A 12296-nucleotide genomic window follows, 5' to 3' on the forward strand; every position below is an offset into this window, starting at 1 on the left:
TCTCTCTCTCTCTCTCTCTCTCTCTCTCTCTCTCTCTCTCTCTCTCCGGACTGTTTACGAATATATTTTTTCGCTTTAGTGTCCACGATCTTTTTCCTTGTGCGGAGACGTTCAGGGATGGGGTTCAAGACCTTTGGGTCATGGAAGGAGCCATGGAAAACCTCACATAAATCAAGAGTGATCCAGGCTGTCAGTGTCGCAACCCCCGAGTTCGGGTCCTGCAGCACATCACCTCTTGGGGGCAACAACAAAGCACGGGTGACTGGCTGAATGACTGAATTTCCAGCGCTCCGCCAATGTTTCCAGTCCATTAGGTACTTCAGGCTCGGCGTAGCCACAAGTTTCCCATTGTAATCACGTGAAGTGCTCCTCCTCACTTGGCAGCGGGAGACCGCTTTTAATTATGAGGACTTTTTCCAAGAAAACGGAACGCCGAAAGTTCTTTAGGATTTTCTTTTCTCATTTGAATTTTAAATCGCCATTAGTATGGTGGAATCTCCGAGCTGTCCGGGAGGCGAACTTATTAAATGAATATCAGTTTTGAGCGGCGGTTAGAAACAGGTAGAGTGTAGGGAGGCGGTACAGCCTACGAGGAGGCGGCACAGCCTGCGAGGAGGCTGCACAGCCTGCGAGGAGGCTGCAAAGCCTGCGAGGAGGCGGCACAGCCTACGAGGAGGCGACACAGCCTCCCAGGAACATTCCTTTTTCGAGAAAATATTCGTATGTGACACTTGGAGAAAGTTCCTGTCGTGGGTCGAACGTCGAAATGTGGCTGTTTCTGTGGATGTTGAGGGTGCTTCTGTGGATGTTTGGTGTGCTTCCCATCCTTGCGTGTGTGCATTGAGCTAGGCGACTAGGGGTTTCCGTATGTCTGTGATGTAACAATAGAAATACTTATATCAGTAATGGTAGCACCTCTCTCTATCGCATCCCTCGATTCCTGACGGAGGAAACTCTCCCCTCCCTCACTTCAGCTGAGCCCCTGGTGGTGCGGAAGAATCCTCATCCGAAGGTCCACTACAACGCCAGCCGATCCCACAAAGGGAGTCAGACCCCAAGGCCATCGCCAGGTGAGTGGTGAGAAGCTTGGAGGACGTCTGCATCTCCTGACGGAGGAAGGTAAGACAGGGTAGACAGAGGGTAGGTTAAGGAGACACATGGGAGAGTAGGAGAGGGCGAGACAGAAATACATAGACGAACACACACACACACATGCAGATGACATTACCTCATGACCTGGTGGTCCAGACCGGTGGACGTGGCCAACTTCCTGAGTGCTGTACGAGTGTCATGAGGATACAGGGGACTCCTGGGGCATAAAGTATAAGTATATATATAAGGAACACATCAGATGCGAATGTATTTTCTCGCCCTGTCTGTCATTCTGATACCATTTGATAAGGTTCCGTGTTGGGCCCAAACTGTTTTGTTATGGTAAAATGGTCGTTAAAAAGTATAATTTCCACTTATTTATTATATATATATATATATATATATATATATATATATATATATATATATGTAAATGATTTATATATTTTCTATCAATGTTTTTCAGTGGTATAAGGTTGCCATGTTATGCCATTTGTAAAGATCTGCAAATCTGTCGTATTTACCGTGACTGTCAGGGTCGCTGCAGCCTGGGGGATCAGGACGGGATCCAGCGGCAGATTGGCAAATAATGGGAGTGTGACGGCTTGTGAAAGGCGTGCTGGATCCCCTTTGTATCCCCGAAGCTCATTTCTTTTATCCTAGTCGCGACTGGCAGTAAACGGCGCGACCGTTTTGTCTTCGTTCGAACGACAAGCGGAGCATCGGTGATAGACGGATCTAATGCCCATATGTATATACATGTAATTCTAGCGGGAGCTCTTAGATTAATGAACCCCCTTAGTGGACTCTTAAATCCCTTTCCTCCATGGCCGCCTCCCGGTAACTTTTAGACCCAAATGTGGCGCCCATTTGTATCGGATTAATGACTTCGCGGGGAGGGTGTGTGTGCGTATCATGCTGCTGCTGCCGGCCGTAGGCAAGGGAGTATAGCACGTCCGACGTTTGTTTGTGTGTGTGTGTCTGTGTGTGTGGGGGGGTCACGTGAGAGGGCGGAGGCGACGTGTCACATTCAGTCTTTTTGATCCCCCTCTGCTGGGGGTTGGTTGGTGTCCCGTCATCCGTCAGTTTGGGAAAATGGAGAAATGAATTGTGGTCGAAAATCTCTCACTATTTCTGGTCTAGAAAAAAAAAGAAGAGAAATGAGTTTGATTTGACTGACCTAAAATGAAGGTTAGGTATAGAGATTAACATTTCTATTCCCGCTGTAAATTTTCAGTTTCTCCCCCCCCACCCCACCTTAACATATCATCTTCCCCCGTAAACATATATTTACCCCCTCGCAACACACCACCATCAGTCACACAGGGCCACAGTTCACATGCGTATATATATATATATATATATATATATATATATATATATATATATATATATATATATATATATATATATATATGTTGGAAAGGATCACAATTTTGCGCGTGATCAAGATATTCCTATGAGTCCACGGGGAAAATGAGACACGAAAAGTTCCCAAGTGCACTTTCGTGTAATAATCACATCATCAGGGGAGAGACAAGAGAGGAATATAACAGTCAGTTGATATACATCGTCTCTTCGATGTATATCAACTGACTGTTATATTCCTCTCCTGTGTCTCCCCTGATGATGTGATTATTACACGAAAGTGCACTTGGGAACTTTTCGTGTTTCATTTTCCCCGTGGACTCATAGGAATATATATATATATATATATATATATATATATATATATATATATATATGTACGGTGCTCATAGATGCCTCGTTAACCATCTCCCACCCTTACAAAATAATATTTTTTTGGTCACACTTGCTCCCTAGCCAACCACAGAAGACTTTAAGCATCTCTTATGAATAAACATTTTTTTTCTTTTTCATGGGTGGGGGGGTTGGAGGAGGGAGGGGGGAGTGGGGGTTGTTGGAGTCGTATTCTTAAGAGTGACAAGTAATCTAAATATTCATAAGCGTCGTCCCGCAGTGACGCGAGGGTACGGGCCAGCCAGCCAGCGTCCCCCCCTCCTCCTCCTCCTCCTCCTTCTCACCACAATTCTAAAATGAATAAAAAAAAAAAAACTCCTTTGTAGATTGTAAATGTCTTTCTTAGTAGCCCCTTTCCCCTCCTTAGCGAGACGTGACGGTGTGACGTGGTGAGCGATGGTGTGTGTGTGTGTGTGTGTGTGGGTCTTCCTTAATGCCGCTGGTGCTCAGCAGGTGTTGACATCAGACGACTCGAGGGTAAGCAGAACAGCTGGCTAGCTCTCAGCCTCCGTGGATTCGAATTGATTCGTGCGGTGTTTCCGCGTTGCTTACGTCTTCCAGTGCGACTTGTGTCTCGGTGGCGAGTGTGTATATCACCCACCCACCCACCCACCCACACACACACACACACACACACACACACACACACATATATATATATATATATATATATATATATATATATATATATATATATATATATATATATATATATGTTTATGTCGGTCATGAGAACGGCTAATTACCAAGTGATTCTCCTAAGGTCAGCAACACAGAAGGAACGAATAGTGTATTGCTTCAGTGTAGTGTTGATACGAGCCCTAGTTAATGATGGCAGTGTAATGATGATGATGTTGATGATGATGATTAATGATGATGATGGATAATGATGATGATTGATGTTGATGATGATGAACGGTTAATTATTGAACTTAGGTAACCATTCGGCCGAGAATTGCAGAATTGGATGGGTGGGTATGACAGTCACGTGTGTGTGTGTGTGTGTGTGTGTGTGAGTGTGTGTGTGTGTGTGTGTTTTAACGGACAGGCCTGCACCGTTGGGAGAGGGCTCACCTCGGCGAGACTGTATCATCCTCTCGAACGGAGGGAAATACAGTCTCACGAAGAACCTACTCGTTCGTAAGGAGACCAACATCTCACTGCTCCCGCGTGCAGCGCAACCTCACAGTTACGGGAGGTCCAAAAAATGGTTCCTGGGCTTGCATTATATATATATATATATATATATATATATATATATATATATATATATATATATATATATATATTATACTTTGTCGCTGTCTCCCGCGTTAGCGAGGTAGCGCAAGGAAACAGACGAAAGAATCGCCCAACCCACCCGTATACACATGTATATACATACACGTCCACACACACACACACACATATATATATATATATATATATATATATATATATATATATATATATATATATATATATGAATGGTACTTATAATTGATTTCTTTCCTTTCCTGTTCTTCCTTCCTCCTCGGAGCCATTACATCTGTATATGATTCCATCCATTAAGCTGGCCGGGTATTTGCATACTGCAGAGAAAAATGAGAAAAAGGCCGGGTGTTTCCCGGGAGTGAAGGGTTGTGGTGGCGGGAGGCGCGCCGTAGCAAGACACACGCCGGCATAATGCTTCAGTTTAATCCCCAATTTAAATGCAAAATATTGAATCAGATCCCCCGTGAGCCAGACAGTCAGATGGTGGTGGTGGTGGGGAAGAGGAGAGGAGGTTGTGGGTTGTATGGGTGTGGGGGAGGGTGTGGGTTGTGGGGCAGGATGCAGGGAGATGTGTTCCTCATATATATATATATATATATATATATATATATATATATATATATATATATATATACACGTGTGTGTGTGTGTGTGTGTGTGTGTGTGTTCGTCTTAACATCAAGTGTTGCTCCTAGACTGGAGCAACGCTAGGGGCGGTCGAACAGCCACGGGCCTCGCCTCACAACCTGGTAACAACAGACAGCCGCCCTTACCTCCGTGCCGGGGCAAAAACTGGACGATAATTATGTATCGTTTGCCGGGAATGTGTCATCCCGCGAATTATCTTGTTACGCCCGTTAATCTCCGGCTGACGTGTGATTATTCACAAATAAATTATGACTGTAGCTTTGAGTCAACCCTGAAAATTACAGTCCGCTTCTGTATCATAATTATTTCCCCCCCCCTATACATCATTAGGCTAGCATGTAACTTCATGTTTTATTTATTCTCATTTATTGTTTAACATTAAATATTCATGTTGTTTGGTAAGAAAACGGAACCGGGAACTGGTTTGGTTCTGGCTGTCTAGGATTGGTACACACACACGCACACACATACACACCCATTATATATATATATATATATATATATATATATATATATATATATATATATATATATATATATATATATATATATATATATATCCTTGCCTAAGCCTGGCACCCAATTTATCGACCAGCCCTTTGGGGAGGATGAACAGCTGGTTTGACTGTGGACTGATTGCCACAGTCAGGATTCGAACCCATGCCAGGTTGCCCTTATTTTCCTCATGATCAAAAGTTTGGTGCCTCATCCATATATATATGCATTTTCTTGCCACATTTTTGTGATACGCTGTATTGTTATGCTTGTATAGTTGTGCACTGTATACTTTTAGTGCTCTAATGGAAGGTTGTTTCTCCGTAGGTACAACCTTGCCTCTAGACTGAGGCATACTGGACTATCGACCTAGATGGAGACGGGTCGGTATTGCAGGAGGAATTGGGGCGCGGGTAGGAAGTCTTTATATAGGATGAGAGGTGGAGCGGGCAAGATGGAGGAAGATTTGCACTGGGGTAACTTTGAGAAGCGAAGATCCTTGTGGAAGGATGGAGGGAAGCGGACGGCAGGATGACTGGTGGATGGAGGTAAGTGGAGAGGCTGGGGAGTCGTGTCCTCCAGCAGATAACCTGTCTGTCGCAGACCATCAGGTCTTCTGTTATCTGTCCTTCTCATGTCCTGTCCTCCAGCAGATAACTTCGTCATTGAACATCGGGTCCTCATCAGGTCCTCCCTTATCTGTCCTCCTCATGTCCTGTCCTCCAGTAGAGAACGCGTCACAGACCGTCTGTTATCTGTCGTCCCGCTGTATCGTTGTCACCCCCAGCATGTGTTTCTCTTCCACGGATGCATTCTATCACTTCCTGTTTTCTTCTTTTGTCTCAAGGATGTCATTCTTCGTTCTCCTTCCTCATTGCGTCCTCTCTCTCTCTCTCTCTCTCTCTCTCTCTCTCTCTCTCTCTCTCTCTCTCTCTCTCTCTCTCTCTCTCTCTCTCTCTCTCTCTCTCAGGTAGGCATGCCCCCCTGAGCGTGCAGGGTGAAGGGTGTCCGACAGGGCCACACTCTAACTCCCTCCCGCTCTCGCACCCACACGCCTGCGTTCCAGCATTAATTTCAACAACTGGACATCAGGGCAGTGTTTTTGTTGTCCCCTCCCGCTGCCTCATGACCCGCTGTACCGGGTCCTGAAACTCTGTACCGAGGATATTTGACCCTTCATGTACCCGGTGGCGACGGCCGTGGTTGCATGAGGGGGTTGGTTGTGAGGGCTGAGTGTTTGGAAATGACGTGGGAGGGGATTATGAGGGGAGAGGGGGTGCGTTGTGAGGGCAATAGGGTTAGTTATGAGGGATGGATTACGTCCTATGTCTTACTATATTGTATAATGATAGTGCGTATATATTTGTATATATGTGTAAATAATCAAGTGCGTTTATATTTGTATATATATGTAAATTACCACATATCATGAAGCGACATAAGTCCTTCGCCTTTTCTGTTTTGGCAACATCTCTTTAAAATGGCTCAGAAAAGCATATAAAAAAAGAGTCTAATTCCGGAAAAAAGTACAAATGATTTATATTGCATATTCTCTCAGTGAAATAGTTCACATCAAAGGAATCGAGTCTTTTGTTTTTACTGATGTGTTTTAATTATTACTTCAGGTATGATGATTTTTAGTAATAACGCGACCCCTTATATATTTTTTTGGGGGGTGCTAACGGTCTAGCTAGCTGTATAGATAGACTGTATCTGTATAGCGTATAAGGTTATATCGCAGATAAAGGTACATTAGTTATTGTTTAACATAGCCTGAGGAACGGTACCCCAATATTTTTTGTGGGGAGGAATTCCTTGTATATGTTAGATTTCCACTGTCCTGTCTATCCTTATTCAGTATACCAGTTGACGCAGTATTCCCCTTATCTTCTCTACCCTTACCCAGGTTCCCGATAGACGCGTTGTATCCCTCACCTTATCTATCCTTTACCTAGCCTTCTTTGACGCGGGTCTCGTGATAAAATAACTCGACGAATTTACATCGTACTCACCCTGCGCCCCTGTGTATCCGCCAGACGGAGCCCAGTGTATCTGCCGGACGGAGCCCAGTGTATCTGCCAGACGGAGCCCAGTGTATCTGCCAGACGGAGCCCAGTGTATCTGCCAGACGAAGCCCAGTGTATCCGCCAGACGGAGCCCAGTGTATCTGCCAGACGGAGCCCAGTGTATCTGCCAGACGGAGCTCAGTGTATCTGCCAGACGAAGCCCAGTGTATCCGCCAGACGGAGCTCAGTGTATCTGCCAGACGAAGCCCAGTGAATCCGCCAGACGGAGCCCAGTGTATCTGCCAGACGGAGCCCAGTGTATCTGCCAGACGGAGCCCAGTGTATCTGCCAGACGGAGCCCAGTGTATCTGCCAGACGAAGCCCAGTGTATCCGCCAGACGGAGCCCAGTGTATCTGCCAGACGGAGCCCAGTGTATCTGCCAGACGGAGCCCAGTGTATCCGCCAGACGGAGCCCAGTGTATCTGCCAGACGGAGCCCAGTGTATCTGCCAGACGGAGCCCAGTGTATCTGCCAGACGGAGCCTAGTGTATCTGCCAGACGGAGCCCAGTGTATCTACCAGACGGAGCCCAGTGTATCTGCCAGACGGAGCCCAGTGTATCTGCCAGGCGGAGCCCAGTGTATCTGCCAGACGGAGCCCAGTGTATCTGCCAGACGGAGCCCAGTTAAGACATCATCAGGTCGTGACGCTGGAGGATTTGACGAGTTGAGGACTGGGATGAAAACGGCGAGGAGGAGGAGGAACCCCCGTCATGAATTAGTGCCCGTCCGAAAATCGATGAATAACCTCCTGGGAGAGAGAGAGAGAGAGAGAGAGAGAGAGAGAGAGAGAGAGAGAGAGAGAGAGAGAGAGAGAGAGATTCAGGTCATATGTCCGCGTCTGAACATGTCGATAAGCGTGATAGAAAACGCATTATCGTCCCGGGCTGAAATATATGGTTCGTGTTGACGGAATCGAACGCGGACAATGGATAGATCTTGAGGGGGGGCGGGGGGGAGGGAGTGAGGGAGTGGGGGGGGGGGGTTGTTAGAGGGACAGCCTTGTTTGACCTCCTCCCTGGCCTCCACCCCCGCTTCCTTCCTCCTCCTCCCCCTACCCTTTCATGGCTGGCCCGATCTGTCATCCTTGGCGTCGCTCGCTCGGCCTTAACTCCCCCCCCCCCCCCCTCACTAATTCCTCATTTTTTTTTTCTCTCTTAACACTGTGGTCGCTCCTTAAGGGGGGGGGAGTGGGGGGGGGGGTTGTTTTGTGATGCCCAAAGATGTGTGTTTGTCTCCCTCTCTCTCTTTCTTCCCCCCCCCCCCCTCGCCACCATTCGCTACATTTACCATATGTTCTCTGCTGTGTAACAAGCGTTTTTTTTTTTTTCTCTCTCTCTCTCCAGTTACAGTGACTTTGTAACCTTATAATATTTGATATGTTTTATTCAAAACATTTTTTGTTTTTCCCCGAGCGGTCGCGACCGCTTCTGTACCGTAGCCACACGACATGGTATTGGAATATTTAATTTTTCTCCCCTTCATACTTGATGGCCGTTTCCCGCGTGGGCCGAGGTTGCGCCAGGAGCAGACGCCACCTCCGCCCCCCCCCCCCCCCCAGCTGTCTCCTGGGCAGAAATTTTTATTAATTCTTTTTTTTTTTCCCGGCGACGGTCGAGAGTATTTAGGAGTGTCTCATTTAGGTAATACGGTCGTCACTCATTAGTGGCGGAGCGCGCGATAATTACGGCCATCCCCCCCTCCCTCCCTCCCCCTCCTCCTCCCCCCCCCGGACGCGGCATGTGTGAAGCCGACTACACCCCCCCACACACACCCATCCGACCCCCCCAACGAACTATCGACGTTCCCGACGTGTGGTCATTCGAGGCGCCTTCTTCAGTGGGCGCTGACTGACCGGAGGTGTTGCTGGGCGGGCGCCGTTGTCGGAGGAGGAGGAGCTGTCAGGGTGGAGGGGCGGCAGCGTGGCCACTTCTGATGTGGGCGCGCTACTACGGGAGTCGTCGCTTCTTGCACTCGTTAGCCTCGTCGTGGTAAACACGTGATGGATATCGGGGCGTGGTCCTTAATGTCTTAATTATGGCACCAGATTATACGTGTTGTGAAGTGCTTGCGTACCCTGACAGGAAACATACATCGCGCGATCCTTTCGTCCCCGAAGCACCTCCCTCCATTCCACAAATTACGTCTGATGACCCCGTAAATACTTCTAATTACCTTGAGGTTCAGAGAAGGCCCCAGGCGATGTATGAACCCTTTACAACAAGTAATCCGGACGAACTGACTGTACGATAATGCAAACGAGGTGTTCAGTAATCCGGATGAGTCGCTCATTAATCCGGACGAACTGTTCTGTAATCCGGTTGAACTGTTCTGTAATCCGGACGAAGTGTTCTGTAATCCGGACGAAGTGTTCTGTAATCCGGACGAAGTGTTCTGTAATCCGGACGAAGTGTTCTGTAATCCTGACGAAGTGTTCTGTAATCCGGACGAAGTGTTCTGTAATCCGGACGAAGTGTTCTGTAATCCGGACGAATTGTTCTGTAATCCGGACGAACTATTGCCTTAACTTACAGAAGTGGACTTTTTTTTTTTTTTTCGATTTTGTCGCTATAGGTCAAGGTGGACTGGGAACTAGAAACGTACATAGAAACGCAATGCACTTCTGTACACGGAAATGTTATCCGTAATCAACAGACTTTGTCTGTAAAATGGTCATTAGATGGGAACCGAAAACCTTAAAGACTGACTCAGCTTCCGTTCTTATTAGTTCGTAACCCCCTTGAACACGACGTTACGACCCTTGAGTACGAACATAACGACTGTTTAGCACATTACGACACTTGAGTACGACGATACTACCCTTGAGCACGATAAAACGACCTTTGAACAAGAAGGTACGATCCTTGATCAGAAAACGGTGTCAGTCTCGGATACAATGACCCAGCCATTGACCTGGCCCTCGAGGATCAGGTCAAAGGTCAAATCTACGTTTCCAAGTGTCGTAGTCGTGCTCAAGGGTCGTACCATCGTGCTCAAGGGTCGTACCGTCGTTCTCAAGGGGTCGTACCGTCGTGCTCAAGGATCGTACCGTCGTGCTCAGGGATCGTCCCGTCGTGCTCAGGGGTCGTACCGTCGTGCTCAAGGATCGTACCGACGTGCTCAGGGATCGTCCCGTCCTGCTAAGGGGTCGTACCGTCGTGCTCAAGGATCGTACCGTCGTGCTCAAGGGTCGTAGCGTCATGCTCAGGGGTCGCCCCGTCGTGCTCAAGGATCGTACCGTCGTGCTCAAGGATCGTACCGTCGTGCTCAAGGGTCATAGCGTCGTGCTCAGGGGTCGCCCCGTCGTGCTCAAGGATCGTACCGACGTGCTCAGGGATCGTCCCGTCCTGCTAAGGGGTCGTACCGTCGTGCTCAAGGATCGTACCGTCGTGCTCAAGGGTCGTAGCGTCATGCTCAGTGGGCCAATATCACAGAGTAGCGAAGTTTCCACATCTTCGCGTTCATAAAAGTAATCCACTCGGGCATTGTGATCCCGCGGTACTTACCCCCATCAGTCAATTTCACGTCCGGATATCTGTTGTCTGGAGGAGCCACATGTACCGTGCGTCTCCCCCGGATAACCTGGCCTTTTATTGGTGAAGGTTCTCGTGGTCTTCGTTAGCCTGGCCACGGACCTTGCTCTTCAGACGGCCCTCGCTCCCAGCCTTTTTTCCTCCTCTCCCTTCCTGCCCGGGCACACGAGTCGGTAACTTGGGTGCTGCCTTCTCGTGTCTTCATCTTCACCTCCAGTGCTTTAAGTCGATGTCTCGTCTTGGAGTCTCAGATCCGTGATTCACATCTTGACGTCAAGGAAGGTCGTACTATATATATATATATATATATATATATATATATATATATAGGTGAGTTTGAATGGAGAAAAACTGGAGGAAGTGAAGTGTTTTAGATATCTGGGAGTGGATCTGGCAGCGGATGGAACCATGGAAGCGGAAGTGGATCATAGGGTGGGGGAGGGGGCGAAAATTCTGGGGGCCTTGAAGAATGTGTGGAAGTCGAGAACATTATCTCGGAAAGCAAAAATGGGTATGTTTGAAGGAATAGTGGTTCCAACAATGTTGTATGGTTGCGAGGCGTGGGCTATGGATAGAGTTGTGCGCAGGAGGATGGATGTGCTGGAAATGAGATGTTTGAGGACAATGTGTGGTGTGAGGTGGTTTGATCGAGTGAGTAACGTAAGGGTAAGAGAGATGTGTGGAAATAAAAAGAGCGTGGTTGAGAGAGCAGAAGAGGGTGTTTTGAAGTGGTTTGGGCACATGGAGAGAATGAGTGAGGAAAGATTGACCAAGAGGATATATGTGTCGGAGGTGGAGGGAACGAGGAGAAGAGGGAGACCAAATTGGAGGTGGAAAGATGGAGTGAAAAAGATTTTGTGTGATCGGGGCCTGAACATGCAGGAGGGTGAAAGGAGGGCAAGGAATAGAGTGAATTGGAGCGATGTGGTATACCGGGGTTGACGTGCTGTCAGTGGATTGAATCAAGGCATGTGAAGCGTCTGGGGTAAACCATGGAAAGCTGTGTAGGTATGTATATTTGCGTGTGTGGACGTATGTATATACATGTGTATGGGGGGTGGGTTGGGCCATTTCTTTCGTCTGTTTCCTTGCGCTACCTCGCAAACGCGGGAGACAGCGACAAAGTATAATAATAATAATAATAATAATATATATATATATATATATATATATATATATATATATATATATATATATATATATATATATATATATATATATATAAGATCTCCGCTAGAGCCATCACATTTACTCCTGAGCTTGAACTAGCTTGTCTTCTTCTCATCAGGGTTGAGTCCCACGTATTCAGACCTTCTGGACCTGCCTCAGTTCGTGATCATTAACGATCCGCTTGAAACTGAGCACGGGGTTCCTCCAAACAGACCAGGACCTCACCTTTTCCTTCACTTATCTTCGCTCGTTTATCTCCCCAAGGTTTCACTCCGTCC

The 12296-nt window shown here is 47.3% G+C and overlaps 1 long non-coding RNA gene across 1 annotated transcript in view; it reads left to right on the forward strand.

Moving 5' to 3' along the window:
• Window positions 1-954: 954 nt before the first annotated feature.
• Window positions 955-12296, forward strand: part of LOC139765136 (uncharacterized) — a 36863-nt gene continuing 25521 nt past the window's right edge. Inside the window, exons 1-2 of the long non-coding RNA XR_011716585.1 lie at window positions 955-1119; window positions 5578-5798. This is a non-coding gene — a long non-coding RNA (uncharacterized lncRNA). The remainder of the gene's footprint in view (window positions 1120-5577; window positions 5799-12296) is intronic.

This window comes from Panulirus ornatus, chromosome 53 (genome assembly GCF_036320965.1).
Source record: "Panulirus ornatus isolate Po-2019 chromosome 53, ASM3632096v1, whole genome shotgun sequence".
NCBI lineage: Eukaryota > Metazoa > Arthropoda > Malacostraca > Decapoda > Palinuridae > Panulirus > Panulirus ornatus.